Source organism: Haemaphysalis longicornis, unplaced genomic scaffold, assembly GCF_048455015.1.
Source record: "Haemaphysalis longicornis isolate Haplotype H1 unplaced genomic scaffold, Haemaphysalis longicornis Haplotype H1 scaffold_2, whole genome shotgun sequence".
Taxonomy (NCBI): Eukaryota; Metazoa; Arthropoda; class Arachnida; order Ixodida; family Ixodidae; genus Haemaphysalis; species Haemaphysalis longicornis.
The window spans coordinates 155,828,611-155,846,596 of record NW_027526295.1 but is presented as its reverse complement, the minus strand read 5'-3'; positions in this window follow the sequence as shown (position 1 = coordinate 155,846,596).

Here is a 17,986-nt window from a genome sequence, read left to right as displayed (position 1 = left end):
TCAAAAACCAGGTAATAAAACAGGTCGTTGTAAACTACTGCGGAAAAAAAAATAAGAGCAGGAAAGAAACGGCGCGGGGTAAAGAAAAAGCTGCTGACGTTTAAGAATCTTACGGTTCTGCAAGTACTCACTTTATATAAAGTTACAACCGCCGAAGGACCAATCCCCCATTCTGCACCCATCGTCACAAGCATCCGGTGAACCATTTCAATTCGGAAACGCAACGAACCTCAAATTCACCATATAGCGGCAAGACAGAAACGAAATTCATCTATTAGACACGCACCGCTCAGCCGCCAGCATGGCGACAAGCACGCCCCGTTCGTCATCGAGGCCATCCTCAGCGTCGTTCGTTCGCGTCCCGTCAAAATCGCCCAGCTGCGTCGGAGGAACCAGCATATCCTATCCCAGCCCCATCAGGATCCGAGGGCTCAGCACCGCCATGCTCGACGGTACAGCCTGCACGGCCAGGGCCGGAGCCCCGAAAGCAACGCCCCCGGCCCGCGGAGCAACTACGACGGAGGAGCTGGTGAGCAGCGATCTCCGGCGACCACGGCCGATGTCCACGTGTCCCTCGTCGGCCGCTGCGCCGACCTTCTGTTACCGTGCCGCGTCCCGCCCGGGGCGCCGGCTTCCTTCGCCGACGCGGACAGTGAGCCGAGTTCCGGGCTTGGGTTCCGTGCCGGAGCTTTGCGAATTTCCCGGTAATCTGGAGGACGACCCGGCTTCCTGGCCGCCGGTTGCTAGCACCAGAACGAGCAAGACACGCCAAGAAAGAGTGTCTTCGTTACATAAGCTTGACAGAAAGCCGTCAACCACCGATGCTAGTGCGCTGATGCGATCGGACTCCGGCCTGTCTAAGCACTCGTCGAAATCCATTAAGACCTTGAGGTTCGAAGGCGACTGACCTTCTGTAACGCTGGTGTGTTTTTGAAAAGGCTTGGTGAGGACGGTTTAGCGACGAACCACTGGAGTGTCGGCCCTCAACTACTGTCTTACCTATTAAGTGACGACATTTTGTGAGCGAGGTGTGAGGCGCCTTTGTCAATATGCTGAGCTTTGAAAAAACTTTGCAGTCCCTCAGCAAGCAGAAATATGAACTTTTGTTTCAAAAATGAGCAGCCTTGATGCCAATTTTTCTAATTTCGCCAACCAGACAAGAGAAGACAAGCTCTTTAAAAATGGACGCTTTGTCTCACACTCGTTTCAAAGCCTATGTGCAGGGTTTGTACTTCGCAAAGTGCGTTTAGCTTCATCCTATCAGAACTATAGGTGGAAAACAAACACTGGATGAACCCGCCGCAGCCAAGGTGCAGTCATTCTAGGTTTCAAATTGCAAAGCGTACTTTTTTCGTTTCTGAGCTGTGTTACATTGGCGAAGGCATCCCCGTACCGAGCTACGTCACCGCTGTCATGTAACGGTAGCGTGGTGGATGATCGGCGAGCATAAGTGCTGCCTTGGTGTTTACGACAAAGAGCCGCAAGCAAAACTTAACTGGTTTACTGCAGGGCGAGAGATGAACAGCGACGATACAGCAACCCTCCGGGCGAGCTCAGCAGCAGGTACCGGGCAGAGCGAATCGCCCTTACGGAGGCCGGAAGCGATTTCACATCTATCACTAAAAGTGCTGAATTTTTACACAGAAGCGTCAACGGCTCCACCACCTTGCCAGTGCTTTGCACACGGCCCGAACGAAGTGCACACCCACAATAACTCTCTTCCCGGTTTCGTGATAGCCGGCGCACGCCGAGTCTGAGGGAGGGGGGAAAGAAGGGATCTCCGCAGGCGGCATCCGATCGCAAAATTAAGTCTCAACACGATCCCCGGTAGGCCAGTTTGTTTTTCAATTGCCGCGGGAGTGATTATCCCCAGCAAGGGCCCGCGCGGCGGACACGCTCCTGCGTTTCGCTTCCGACGAAGCGGCACAGGGAAGCGCACGAAGCTTCCCCGCACTGCACAAGCTTGTAGCACGTGCGCACAAGGTAGCGGCGGCTGAATCGTAACAACAGTGAGTGTGTCTAGTTGACGCAAGTTTATTTATTTATTTATTTATTTATTTATTTATTTATTTATTTATTTATTTTCATGTACCTTACGGGCCCTTGGGATGAGCAATAAGTAAGGTGGGATAACAAAAGGCACGCGTACAAGTTTTACGCATACAGCAAGTAATGTGAAAGGTGTAATATAAAAATAAGCGATGAACACAAATTACATAGAGAGAAAAACTAAATACAGTGGAACCCCGATAATACGACTTTCAAGGGACCGCGAGAAAGCGTCGTATTACCGGGATGTCGTACGATCGGGGTGTGGGTAAATGCCGGCCAGCAGGCGGTGTCATGCGACAGGTGGGCTAAGAACTTATTTAAACTACTATATTTTTGCGTTCTCGCGTGATTTGCGAACCTTTAGCTGAGATCCCAAGTTTAAAAAAAAAACGCCTATGTTGTGCCTCCTACCAATCCAAACAGTCCGAACTAACCCGCCAGCCAAGCGCTGCGCGCTGCGCCCCCCGTGCCGTCCGGCGATACCCCGCCAGCCGAAGTTGTCCAGCAAGATAAGTCCGAAGTGGGCCAGCAAATCGAGAGGCGGAAAAACGAATGTAAAACTGCCAAGGCTAAGCTAAACGAACGAAAGTACTACGTGGAGATATAAACAAAAACATTCCCGTACAGGGTGGAGACACCCTTTGAACGGTCCCGTGCTGCCGCTACTGGGTCAAAGTGCTCAACGCATACTTATTTTCGTTTCGCACAAGACTCAGCAACGCGAAATAGATAAGATGATTCAAACCTCGCGAGTAAATCGCTTTGCGGCGAAAATGATAGCGCGATCTTGCTACAGCGACTTGCGGAAACCAGCGAGTGACCCGGAATGGCGGCGCCAGGGTATACACGTTTCCACCCTTGCGGCGGACTCGCGTTAGTACAAGCACCCTAGCAAAGAAAGGAGTGGAGTGAGAACGCGGCTTTGGAAGACACTGATAAGCAGAGAGCAGAGATATAGGGGGAGAGAGTGTCGTGAAAGAAATAAACTTTGTTCGAGCGGACGGGGAAAGCGCGCGTTCGGTCATCGCCGTGGGGTTGCGTCGTATGTTTTCGCATTCGTCGGCGGATCGATGGGAGCTTCAAATTGATGGTCCGCCTGGCACATGAACTTCGACTTCCGCGGTTGGCGTGTTGGCGTACTGCTGCCACGTTGGGCCATCGAAGGTAAACTCCCGCTCACGAGTACCGGCCTGCTTGCTTGCGTATGTTCAGCAAGTGGCCTGGCCCGCCTTCGGGCCTCTGCACATCAAGCAGCGTCAAACGGGAGTTCAGAATGAAAAAAGGTCGGGATGACGCGGCGAAGTGGTGTAAATATTGGAAAAACGTTGGTTTATCCGCCCCAGGTTTCGTCGTATAAAGCGGATCGCGTGCGCCCGAGCGTCATATCATCGGGGTTTTTAATGCATTGTTTCTATGGGGAGTTTGCCTAAACAGCGGTGATCCGTCGTAAGAAGCGGGTCGTCGTAAGTCCGGGGAATGTACGAGCGGGGTTCCATTGTATATATAAACGATCATAATACTTCATGACCGAACAACAAAAAAGATGCAGTTCCCAGCACAGGGCACTTTGAAAACCGTACAAAATGCGTAACCGAAAATTGGCAGGTATAGGAATTTGGCATAGGAATTTGGCATAGAAACAGGGGATGCCGTAACAGCACTTGCAGGAAGTCTGAACCCAGTTCATTCAGACTGCGCAAAACAAAGCGAAACGAAGCGCAAAAAAAAAAAAACATCACTGGGCAAAATTATTTGCAAAGTATTTTTCGACACGTTATATGTATATGCCCTATACATACGAGAACAATGTATCGAAACATAAAGTTATCAAGTAATCAAGAGTAAATGATTATGGAAGAAGGCTGGGTCGGTGTCAGATGCTAAGTTATGTGGAAGATCGTTCCACAGCCTGATGGCACGAGGCAATGCGGATGCGGTAAAAGAATTTGTCCTACCGTACATACGCTAGAAACTGAACCGGTTGTGTAACCTAGTTAACAAGTATTAGGGTCGTTCAATAGGAAGTCTGGTCAATTTTGTGCTCTTTACGTATTTATGAAAGAGTGATGAAAGAAATATTTCGGTGAGTGTCTAGCAATAAAGTGAATCATAATTTTTAAGTTGTGTTACGCTGCAGTAGAAATCATAGTTACGAGAAACGAATCGAACTTCCTTATTTTGAACAACCGAGGTAACGTTGGTTACGTGGTTGTGTGGGGGGGGGGGGGGATCAGATTAGTGAGGCTAATTCGAGTTTGGGAGGAACAAATGTTTCGCAAGCCAGTTTGCGGACGGTAGCGGGGAAGAAGGTAGATTACGGCGTAGATATCCCAGTGACCTCGAGGCATTTGAGCAGATATTAGTAATGTGAGAAAACAATGAAAGGTTTCACGTGAAGTGTACGCCTACATACTTGTATGTGGAAACATGCGAGAGCACATCGTTATTTATATGGTATGAAAAAATGTAGGGGTCCAGCTTACGACCAAATCAGAATGTTTTACATTTCGGAGCGTTTATTACCATTTGCCACGTTTTGCACTATTTGATAATTACGTCTACATTTTTCTGCAGTTCATAATGATCGTTAACATTTTTAAGAGATTGGTAGATTATGCAGTCGTCATTAAATATTAATATGCATGGTGTAACTCTACGTGTGAAATCATTAATATAGATAAGAAACAGGAGCGGGGCGAGCACGCTGCCTTGCGGCACCCCGGATATCACATCACACATGAGCGATGAATCATTTTAGATTATTGTTAACTGTTGCCGTAGGGAAAGAAAATTTTGGAGCCAGGATAATGTTAGTGAGTCTAAATGAAGCGCAGAGATTAGGCGGCAATGGGGTGCTTTTAAAAGTCAAGAAAGATGCCATCTTTTTGAAGGTTGTTATTCATGTTAAAGTGAAGTTCAGTCGTTAATTCAAGCAAACGCGTCTCACATAACGGACCTTTTCTGAACCCATGTGGTAAGCGATAATGTGTTCTAAAAGTTTGCAGCAAATTTATTTATTTATTATTAATTATACCTCAAAGGCCCCAGTCGGGGTATTACATGAGGAATGGGCATAATTAGCAACAGATTAGCGATTCAACAACGGTCTTAAATAGATGTGGGTCGCAGATGTGGGTGCATGGCGAAGTCAGGCAAGTTGTTCATGTCCCAGGCGGTTGCAACATAAAAGGAGCGAAGATGAGCCGTAGTATGTGCTGGCGGTGTATAAACGGCTCGGTGATGGTTTGTTCGGCTGGATAATTGATGAGCAGGCAACATGGCTGGAACGTTAAAAGGAGCGTGATAAAAATTGTGAAAAAGACAGAGTCTAGATATATGATGACGTGATTCTAGGTTGTTGAAGGTGGCCACGAGCTTTAAGTTCGGAAACGTTGGAATGATAAGAGTACTCAGAGTATATGAACCGGGCTGCGCGATTTTGTACAGATTCGAGGAAGTTATATAGATTAGATTGATGAGGGTCCCAAACCAAGCATGCGTACTCTAATTTAGGGCGAAAAAAATGTGGTATAAGCTAACAACTTCACTGATGAGGGAGCAAGTTTTAAATTCCTACGAAGTAAACCCAGCGTACTATTAGCAGAGGATGATACATTGTTAGCGGGAGTGGACCAGGTGAAGTTGCTTGAGAATATTACGCCGAGGTATTTATATGATTCTTTTGTTAAGATTATGGAGCCAGAAATGGTGTAAGTCGCATGCTGATAGTGTTGCCTACGGCGGAATGATATTAGCGATGTCTTATGTACGTTTAAAGACATTAGCCAGTCGTTTTACCAGGATACAATGAGGTTAAGGTCGTATTGAAGTGTAGCGATATCAGTGGGGTTTTTTATTGGGCGGTACATGGCGCAGTCATCTGCAAACAGGGGAATATTTGGTGAAATGTTAGCTGGGCGTATGTGAGATTGGGCGATAATTTTGCGGTAGATGTTTGCACCCCCTGATTTAAACCGGAGTAAGTTGGGCAATTTTCCAGTCATAGGGTGTATTACCATACTTGAATGATTGTTAAAACATGTAGCACAGAATTTTACTTGTTGTAGAAGTGGCGTTTTAATGCTTTAAAATTAATATTGTCAGCGCCAGCTGAGCTGGACATCTGCAGCTTGCTAATAAGGCATCTTATACCTTCGGCCTTAGTTTTAATGGGTTGCATGTACTGGTAATCCTAATCCGGCCCGCTAGCTATAGTGGATTGGTCTTCGCGAGTAAACACTGAGGAAAAAATGCATTAAATGCAGAACAACCCTGCCTGTTAGAAAGAGGTTCATGATTCTCATTGTATAAAGCTATCTCGCAATCGGTTAGCACCCCGATTGCGAGGTATTTCGCGCCAGAATTTAGTCGGACTAGTATTTAGGTTGGAACCCCGCTCTGATGAAATATTAGCAGTTGCTTATCTCGGCTACGCCAGGATATACCTAGCGTGAGCTAAGGTTCACCTGGTTATTCTTAGCTTTCCTGGTTGTTTCGGATTAGCTTGATTATCGTGCTTACTGCTGCTTCAACGACACACACACGGTATACGCATTATGTGACACATGTATATTTATCAAGCAGATTCGGCGCAGCATCACCAATCGCCCCAGAGCTAAGCTGGTTCCACAGTCGCACGCCGGTGTTGCTGCGACGCACGAGCCATCGGTTCCACACCCGGCCACCCCTCGCATGATCATCAAGTGGACCGGGTCGCCACGTACGGAACGGAGGTTGGCGAAGACGCTGGGCGCGTGGGGTGTGTGAGAGACGCCGGGCAGCGAGCAACGTTCTGTGCGCCGTGTGACGTCACTGCTCCTCACGCATGCGCAGCACGGCTCTCCAGGAACAACGCGAAGCTGCTCAACCTCGGCCAGTGTAACTCACACTACAAAATATTTAAATTTATCGGAACGTACAGCAGATGAGCACGCATCTAAACACTCTTTATACTTCTCCCAAGCTCTGGTTGTGCGGAGGCGTTCAGCTTTTCGGTAGAAACGTTTCTAATTATTTTTTAGCTGGCTGAGTAGCTTAGTGAACCAGGAATTAGTTCTGCCGTTTAATAAGTAAATTATTGCGGTGTACTAGTTAATCACGGCAGCCACTTCGTCACGGAAAGTACCCAGTTGTGAACCAGCGGGTTATGAAAAGTTTGCAACAACACCCGCGTTAAGCAATATTTCAAGTTCATTGTTGATATCAGAATAGTTAGCTTTTTTTAGCGTCTCGGATTTTTTTTTTGGTAGTTTTGCCTCAAAAGTTAAAGGAATGTCAAGGGTTATTTTGAAGAAGTCGTCAGTCACTAAGCCCTTCTAGCTGTAGAACCTCCGCGACAGCTTCAGGAACCGAGATCAGTATCAAGTGTTAGAAATCATTTCTACGGGTGGGTTTAGGGACGAGTGACGACCTCTACAAGATTAAACTCAAGTGTTATGCTGATAAAATTACAAAGGGATTATAAACGGTTCTAGTTAATCTTCTGAAGGTTAAACTCCCCAAGAAGTAAGACATTGTCAGTGGAACTCAACTTCAAGGTATTGGTAATACTTTGTGGCAGTTCACTTGTAAAACTGCTATTGGCATCAAGGGGCGGTAACAATTTCCTATAAGAAACACATTCGTAGGGTTTGTGTTACATGCTACCCAAATTATCGCAAGGGCCCATTTTGCGTCGAGAACGTAAAAACGTGCTGTTTTTCTCATACCGAAAAGAACACTACCGCCTCTACTGTCAGCGAGGTCTTTTCGAGAAAGTTCAAAGCGTTAATATTTGGCAAAAGTGCGTTATCGATAATATCAGCGGGCAGCCACGTCTCAGTAAGCGCGAGGTCGTCAGATTCGTTGTCGTCAAGAAGGTAACCTATTTCTTCTCACTCAGGCAATAGGCTACGCGTGTTAGTAAATGCAAAAGATAATGAAGTTTTGTTAGAAAAGGGGTTACCTTGAAACATTCTTGAGGGCACTTGTTGCTACCGCTTTTGACATCACGATTCTCAAAGGCATCCTGCAACACTTTTTCAACTTTTTTTAGATCACAAATACTTTCACAACGTAGCCAACAAACACATTCAGTACCTAGAATAGGGGGTCCCAAAGCGCCTCATCCCAAAATTACTGCTCCGTGCCCATAAAATAAATTGAATATGTTGAAAACCATAAGATAAGTTGAAAACCTGCTGAGAAGATTTCGCATGTCCGTATTGTTCTGCCCCTCGCGCATCGCTATCCCACGTTATATATAGACCTGTGATTGCACCCAACTACCCGGGCACAGATCCCATCCCATTCTCCTTACCATCACCAGCGAGCAGGGCTAGGAGGCCGACCTGCGTGACCCAAACCCCAAAGTCCAAGGCCGACGGCATCGGACCAGTGCCCAAAAGGGGCCCCGCTGCCCGACGGACGACGGCAAAGACATCGCCGGCCTAATCCCCCCGGCTGTGGCATATTGAAGTTATGGCTGCGTCTAATCTCACGGCAATTTTGAAAATTTCCTCCTGGAAATTCTCACGTCAGTTTCCATGAAAACTGGATGTTCTAAACTTTCCTGAATAATATTACGTCCCAACGTAACATAACATAACCTCACCGAACGCGTCGTAACCTACCCAAAGCCAGCCAAACTGCAACAAACCTAATCTAATCCAGCCCACCGACACAGAACACAACCTATATTAACCGTAATTCAACCCATTCTAGAAGTCCTGCCCGTCGATCTCTTGATATAGTAAAAACCAGAGTAAAAAATTAGCAGTGGCTTAGCTCGGCTATGCCAGGATATACGTAGCGTGAACTAAGGTTCAGCTCGTTGTTCTTAGCTTTCCTGGTTGTCTTGGATTAGCTTGATTATCATGCTTACTGCTGCTTCAATGACACACGCACGGTATACGTATTATGTGACACATGTATATTTATCAAGCTGCTCCGGCGCAGCGTCAACAATGGCCCCAGAGCTAAGCTGGTTCCACAGGCGCACACCGTAATGCTGCGACGCACGAGCCATCGGTTCCACAGCCGGCCACCTCTCACATGATCATGAAGTGGATCGGGCCGCCACGTGCGGAACGGAGGCCGACGAAGACGCTGGGCGCGTGGGGTGTGTGAGAGACGCTGGGCAGCGAGCAACGTTCTGTGCGCCGTGTGACGTCACTGCTCCTCACGCAAGCGCAGCATGGCTCTCCAGGAGCCACGCGAAACTGCTTAACCTCGGCCAGTGTAGCTCACGCTACAAAAAGGCATTAACAAAATCACGATGTCCAAAAAATTGCGGAAGTTAAAAAAAAAATTCACCATCTTCCCGTAGGGGAACCCTGAGTAGTATGCGAAGCAGCCATGGGGTTGACTCAAGTTCGTATTAGTTCAGCTGCGCGAGCCCTCGTTGAATCAGTAGCAGCTTCTTGGCACCCGCCGCGGTGGCTCAGTGGCTAAGGCGTTGCGCTGCTGAGCACGAGGTCGCGGGTTCGATTCCCGGCCGCGGCGGTCGCTTTTCTGATGGAGGCGAAAAGCAAAAAAATTCCCCCGCATTTCCCCGAGGGGGAGCATGTGAAAGTGTGAATGCACGGTTGTCGGCCCGCTTGCGGCGCTTGCGCTCGGCCCCCGCAGCCCACCGCCTCGCCGCCTTCTCTTCCATCTCTTCCATCGGGTTTGTAGTATCACGTGTACACCACGCAGTTATCAAGCCGCTATAACGCCGCTGAGTCGCCAACGCACGCCGCTGACGACGTAGTTTGAATGCGTTAAAGATATAAGGCGCGTTACTCACACTGATATCAGCGTGGCTTCCGTGGCTTAGTCGGTAGCGCGTCGCGCTGCGGCCGCAAAGTCCTCGGATCGAAACCTGGCCCCGGATGCTGTTTCTTTTTTAAATGTAGAGGAGGACTGCGGACGCCGCCGACGCCGCCGCCGCCGCCGGCGGTGGATGGTTTGGGGTCGCTTATAAAGAGCATTCGCTCTTAAAATGCCCGTGTGTACGAGATTTCGGTGCACGTTAAAGATCCCCAGGTGGTCAAAATAATCCGGAGCCCTCCATTACGGCGCGCCTCATCGCCTGCGTTGCGTCGGCCCGTTAAACCCTATAATCAATCAATCAGCTTCTTGGCGGCGTTGACGTTTCCTTTCGGCTTCGCGAGCCCGAAGTTCGGGATCGGCCTGTCGCCGCTGCCGTTCCGTGGGAGCAGCTCGAGCACTCTTCTCCGCGGCGCTGTGCGCGGGGCTGACACTGGTGTTGACGCTGACTCATCGCGGCGTTGCGGGAGGAGAATGAGGGGTGCGGAATGAGTCATTCATACCGCGGAGCTACAGTGGTGCCCCCAGCGGGGTATGCAGCGGCTACCGAAGGTGTTGCCATTCGTTGTGTTATCCCGGAGAGGAGAGGAGCTTCGGAGAGGAGAGGAGGAATGCCGAAGAGGAGGGGAGCGTCGGAAAGGAGCGGAGGAATGCCTCGCATACTACTCAAGGTTCCCTTACAGGAAGATGACGATGGTTGTTGAACGCGAAGCTATCTCGTGATGGATTCTCTGGTTGGCCAATTCCTAGGGGCATCCTGCCACAATCATCATCAGCGGGAACTACTCAGCGTTACCATACGGGAAGATGACGACGGTGGTTGAACGCGAAGCTATCTCGCGATGGATTCCTTAGTTGGCCAATCCCTAGGGGCATCCTGCCACAATCATCATCAGCGGGGCCTGGCCAGGCATGCGCAGTGGGGGTGTGGAACTCAGAGTTCCCCTACGGGAAGATGACGACGGTGGTTGAACGCAAAGTATCTCGTGATGGATTATTTGGTTGGCCAATTCCTGGGGGCATCCTGCCGCAATCATCATCAGCGGTGCCTGGCCAGGCATTCGCAGTGGGGGTGTGGACGCCGCACGGAAGAGGGAGAGACATAGCCCCGACCATAAGATGCTCCGCATCTAAAAAAAAATATCGCAATGTTGGACTCGAACCTGAGCCATCTCGTTTAAAAGCAAGTACTTTACCACAGCGCAACAGGGGCAGCTGCAAAAACGGCTTTTTAGGTAATATTTACCCCATAGAATCTCCGAGTAGCGTGCTTAGCCAATGAGAGGCGACCGCCAGGAGAAATTTCTGACGGCAATTCTCACGGTTGCCGTGATTTATTTATTTATTTAAACAAACCATGTCTCGGGAAGAGAGGCAAAAGGCAGATTAACTCTGCCTTACGGCGGCCATCGACCCCGGACATGTAACATTGCAACATTGCACAAAAATGGTAGAAACAAAACACAACTAGCTATACAAAGGTGATGTAGAAAAAACAAGATTATACATTTTTTGTAATAATATTGTAGCAATTACAATAGGCGCACAACACAAATAATTACAAACTACACAGCGTAAGGCTACACAATTCCACACTTAATTCAAATAAAATACAGAAAAAAACAAAATTGTATATTTATCAAAAGTAATATAGCAGTAAGCACAACAGGCGCACAGCAAAAATTATAACAAACTACACAGAGTAGCGCTATACAAACTACATGGAGTAGCGCTACAGAATTCCATACATTAAGTAATGTTTAATTTTTTTCTTTAGCGCGAGCCAAGATGTGGTGTGTTGCAGTAATTCTGCAACAGCGGGGTGCTTATTTAAATAGGTGGGAATTTGGTGGCCTAATGTTTGCATACCATAGTTTGTTCGGATCATTGGCGTCCTAAAACAACTCGGGCGAAGATCGTAATGCACATTCACTGGTATATATTGCTCTAAAAATAATGAGTTCTTCGATATTTCCCTACGAATATAAAGACTAAGCCCAAGGTCAAACAACTGATGTATTGTAAGAACGCCGTGCTGCAAAAATAACGGGACAGAGTGGTACGTACTTGATACATTCTCAATGCAGCGAAGAGCTCTTTTTTGTAGTACTAGAAGTCTGTTTAGATTAGTTACCGTCGTGCTTCCCCATACTAAAAGACAGTAATGAAGATGAGACTGCACTAGCGCAAAGTACATTTGGCGCATGAGCCAGGTCGGGACCAGACATCTAATATTATAAAGCAAACCAACAGACCGTGACACAACGGTGTGTACCTTACTAATATGAAGAGTCCAACTGAGGTTTTCATCAAAAAGAATTCCTAGAAATTTAAAAACGGGCACCCATTCGATAGAAGTGTTCCGAAATTCTACCAAAGGGCCATAATCATCGAGCTTATTTCTGGGTTTAAAAATAACAATTTTGTTTTTCTGACGTTCAATTCAAATTTATTTAGAGTCAACACTAATATACACTACCTAAATACACACTATCTAATTATATAATATACACTACCTAAAGTTATTCTGTCCGTCTCTTTCCCGAGTCTTGGCGTTTTTTCGAGCGCTCTAAATACGTCATTACAGCAATGTAACGGCTATTGGCCGCTTCCTTTCTGTGGCAGCAATAAACGCATCCGATAGCCACGTAAGAAAAAGCCACAAACCAAGGCAGAAACACAAGGCGGATAGTTCTGGTGCGACGAGCCAACCACGCAGGGCCGCTCCATGCTGGCGATACCAATAGATTTTACAATGCTTTCAGACCCCAAGTTGAAAGAGTTGAAGCGTTTATCGAAAGTATCGCATGATCTTCAAGAAACGGGGCATGCAAGCGCTATCTCGCCGACATTACCACTTGGTTCCTAACACTATCGACGACATAGGTTTTTCTTTTTGTCCACGCATAGGATGTCCACAGCTGGGTAGAATTCGGCGTTTGGGCGCTTGGCAAATTCGTACAACTTCGTTTTGTCCAGTAGCTCAAGAGAAATCGCCACTGATAGCAAATTATGCTTCTTTTAGTTTTCACGCTGAAGTGAGTACTTCCTGTTTGTATTTGAAGAATGTAACTTAAAATTCAACTGCGCGCAAATTAACGAGGACGTGAACACACTGAAGACACCACAAGCGCAGACTCACAACTGGTGGTATGGCGCAGGCCATACCACCAAAAGAAAAGCCGAAAAACTTTGCCGTGGTGCCCTATGTTCACAAGATGTCACACGGTATAAAACGAGTGGCTGGGCGGTATGACGTAAAAATAGTGTTTTCAGCTCCTAATAAGTTAAGTAAGATCTGCCCAAAAGTGAACAAAAGGGCAGGAAAACGTCAAGGAGCATGTGGTATTAATCACAAAAAGAAGTTCGTCCAATGTGCTACGGGGGTTGTTTATTCCATACCGCTTGTATGTGGTAAGGTATACATTGGCCAAACCGGGCGTTGTTTAAATACAAGACTTAAGGAACATAACTATTCGAAAGAGAAACGGGACCTGAGCCACATGTCTTCCCATTGCCGCGCATGCGTTCCTGAATGTACCCCTGAATGTACCCCTGTGTTTGAGCGCACATCCATTTTATTCAGGCATAAGAATCAGCAGACAAGAGAAATTGTCGAAGCCAGACACATTTTAAAAGCTGGTTCAGATTGTATTAGTCACCCATCTATTGCCTTGCTTAGTCGTGAAGTCGCCTACATAGATGGGCACTAAACATGAATTTGAAGCCTCTTCAGGGCATGCGTGGTGAAGAGGGGGAGGATATTTCATGTGTGATGGTGTTATCGTCGCGGAATTATCTGTCATTCGTGTGCTTCTGAGTTTTTATTTTTTTATTTTTATTTTTATTTTTTTTGTGTGTGCAGCCGATAGCGCTGAGAATGTGACGTATGTGGGGCGCCTGGGTATTTAATGTTCTGATTTTTGTAACAATAAACCAGTTGTGAGTCTGCGCTTGTGGTGTCTTCAGTGTGTTCACGTCCTCGTTAATTTGCGCGCAGTTGAATTTTAAGATGCGTCAATACCAACTCGCCCAACTTTCGACCCTTTTGAAGAATGTAAATTTCGCTTTTAGGTGAATATTTTATCCTTCTACATATTTGCCTAGTCTATGGGCGCTTTCAAAATGTGTGCCGGTTGTGGGTCGCTCTAATTTGTTGGAGAAGAAATTGATGATTTTTGCCTTCCGCTTTGGCCCAATATTCCCCATGATCATCATCAAGTGCAAAGAACCGCAAATTGAACCTTCTCTGTCTATTTTCTGCGTCATTACAATGAGATGGGTAGCCGTCACTTGACCAGAAACATCAAGAATCGCTTTTAACAGCAGAGCTGTTTGAGCTTGATCTTGGACTGTTGGCGTTAGCAAAAAAATACCAAGAAAAAAAGGAGCTCGGCACGGCCTTCGAACAGTGGCTAAAGAAAAAAATACCGGGTGCACGTGACCCTGCGCCTCGAGAGGCGCGCCCGGCGTCGCCCAGACTCGTGCGTGGGCTTCCGCCAAATGATGAGCTCCCGCCTTTTTCGTCGTATTCTTCGACACGACGAACCCGTGGCGCTCCGGTCGCTGCTGGAGGAGGAAAACACTTCGTTAAAACCAAAGGGCTCAGAAAGGGGGCGGTGGCGGAATTTCACCGGGCCTCCGCGACTTCCAGGACCCGGGTGGTCGGCACCTCCAGTGCGGCTAGCTTTGAGCTCCTACTGCTGAAGGCCGTTATGTTGTATGTTGCCACGTAACATTTTTGGTCGGTTTAGTTTAAAGAAACACTGAAGACAAAACCGAAGTTGGTCTCGATAGATAGATTGGCATCCGCAGAAAACGAATATACTAGTCTCTGGGGCTGCAGCTTGACAATAATCGAGTAAATAAACAAAAAAAATAAAGCTATCAGTCGCTCAGCAGAGATGACGTCAACGGCGACTGAGCGAATGTGCCAAGAGTCACGTGACGAACAACAGAACGAGAACCACGCACACAAGCTCTCAAAGAAATACATAAAATCTTTTTTTGTTCGTTAACTTTCATAAGTCGTTTGTAAACAATTTTAAATGTACAGGCATAATTCAACTCGTGCCGACATTCGCGAGCTGCCAAGCCACGGCGCCGGTGGCGGTTGCGATGGTTACTGCAGGTTCGGCGTAGTCGCATGTCAGTTATCTCCCTCTTTACATCATGGCCGCAAGTAGCTCCTCAACCTTCCCCGGCATAGAGTTTGTTAGTAAGTATACAGTAAAAAACTCTATGTTCCACGGTTCCGCTCTTCTGTGGACAGTAATTTGCTTCTCATAAAACGTTTTCTGCTCCCTCACGTAGCGCTGTCTGCCCTAACAAAGTTTTGAACCCAGGCCGGCGGCCGAAGTTGTATGTTGTAGTCGCGTTCGCTTCGCGATGAAATTCGATGGCGTGCTCCTGCACGTAAAACTGTGCTTACTATGTTGGAATTATCACTAGCGATGATTCAACCCCGCACCGGATATGTGAATGCGCGCGATTTTTTAAAAAACTTGTTTTTTAAAAAAATGCGGACCAATCCACCCTGTGAAGGTGGTTGGAAAGCAAAGCTGCAAACGACGCCCACAGCGATTACCCATGCAACGTCACTCGAACTCACACACGTGGCTCTAAAAAAGTGAAACCGGAAACAAGTGAAATGCAGTTAACCACACCCTTTATTCCTTCAAAGAGGTATTATTGGCTAATGTTAAATCAATGCATAAATCATGAACGGCGGTTAGTGTAGTTGTACTGGTGAAGCACATGATTGGAAACTCTTTTTTATAAAATTAAAGGAGCCATGAAGAGAAAAAACAACTTTGTTTAATTTGAAAGAACTCGAATGCAGTATCTCACTCAGCTCCATTACAGCCACAAAAGATGTTTCTAATTAAAAAAAAGCAAGAAGTATTTAAAAACTTTCAAATTTTGCGCCACAGTGACGTGTTATGAGCAAGAATGACGTCACACGGACCAACAATAAAACATAATTGTCAGTGCGTTAACTGCACGTTATAGCATTCAAGTGATGCGGTCAAATGGAACTAGAGGCCCCATTACAGACGTCCAGTCATGTGTCGTCGTGATAGGTCAGTTAGGCGGCTGCCAATCGCACAAACAAGGTTCCGTGACGTCATAGAAAAGTTGCGGGAAATTGGCTAGGGGGTCGCGACTGCTTCACGCGTTTTCTTCGGTATCTCCGTTATTTGTTCGAAGATTGCGATGATATTGGTATCATTGTTATCGGGACTAAGCAGTCTTTCTAATAAACCCAACTTGTATTTTGTCTTCATGGCTCCTTTAAAGGAAGCTCAAACGTGGTGTTAGACGATATCGCTTCTGCGTCTCTGCCGCCGCCGATGGAGGCGACGAGATCGACGGCAGAAACGGAGAAGTGAGATGCCATGCGTTGATGTCAGCTTTCTTTAATTTGTAAACCATTCCTCAGGCCTAAGCCCCTGCCGAGGGACGACTTTAAACTAGTATTGCGTCCCCAGGGCGGGCTGGCGCTCGGCAACATTGAGTACGCTGAGCTGTCCCTGGCGCTACTGAACGCCATCAAGGTCACGTGGCGTCAAGCAAATCTGCGCCTCAGAGTTGATGTAACACAAAACACGGCCACTGTCAGTACTCCATCCTCCGAGGCCGCACGAGCTCTGGGTCAAGTCCAATACGTAACACTTCATAACAAGCAGTACCCCGTCCAACTTTACGGCCTGGCACCCGACGACTCTGTTAAAGGCGTCATCAGTGGTGTCCCAGCTAGACTGTCTGAAGCAGACATTCTCAACAACATTGATCAGACTACGGATGAAGTGTACACAGCTAGAAGACTTGGCACGTCATCTACAGTAGTTCTGACTTTCGCGGGACCCAAGGTACCTTACACAGTCCGACTTTACGGCGCAGAATATCCATGCTCAATCTACAAGAAAACCGTTCCCGTGTGTGCTACATGTCATACCGTAGGTCACAGGTCCACGGCTTGCCCGAACCCTACCACTCCGGTCTGCCATGAATGTGGGATCAAGCAACCTCAACTAAACCACACGTGCTCGCCCACCTGTGACCTCTGCGGTGGTTCCCACCTTTCGGGAGCACCAGGATGCTCAAAGCGTTATGTCGAACCGTTTATTCTCCGGCAAAGGCGGCTCAGACAAGCCCGGGCAAGCACTCCTGAAACAGCCCGGGTCTCCATACCGGTTCGTGGGCGTGGACGGGACCGTTCAATGACTCCTTCGTCAAGAAAACGCAGCCATTCTCGAAGCAAACCACCAACGCAGTCCCAGGATCCGCAGGATCCACAGCTGTCACCCGACATCCAGCCAAAACAAGTAAGCTGGGCCCAAAGGGTCTCTCCGGCAGCTCAAACTAATTCCCTTCCGCCCCCGCCCCCACAACAGTCCCAGAATACAACTCCCTGCATGGAATGTAAGCATCTTACCCGAATTCTGGAACAACAAAATGCTCTAATAGCATCACTCAATGCTCGTCTCGATGCACTAGAGCACAACCAATCTACAGCCGGCGAAAAACGCAAAAAACCTAACCCCCCCGCTCAGACACCCGAACTGCCTAATTGGACGCCGCAGAAACAGACCCAGCCGCCGTCGCCCCCACCGCAGATCGAAGAAATGTTTACTAACCTAGCTAAGCAGCTTGCTTCCATAAACCAAGACCTCCAGAATATTCGGCAAGAAAACCAGAAACTACAACAAGATATTCAGTCCCTCCGCACGGAGTATCACACATTCAGGCAGGAAGCAATCTCTGTGAACACTTCACCCACTTCCCTCGACCACAGCAATGACCTCGGCCCCATCCGACAAGACAGAGCTTCAAAAGGCTCCTTAAGGAACCACACCCGTGCCGTCCCATACGCCCGAAACACAGACAACACCATCTCTGCCTCGTTACCTGATGAACCGGAAGCAACTTAATTCAACTTCTACGACGATCCTCCAATGGAATTGTAGAGGCATCAAACAAAAAGCTGCATCCCTTACTCAATTCCTCACCACCCTTGATTCGAAACCAGCGGTCATTGCCCTGCAGGAAACGAACAGTCATATGAAACTCCCAGGATACATCGCCTACGGTTCCTCAGACAACTACTCAACGCTCACGCTTATTCGTAGCACTATATCTGCTG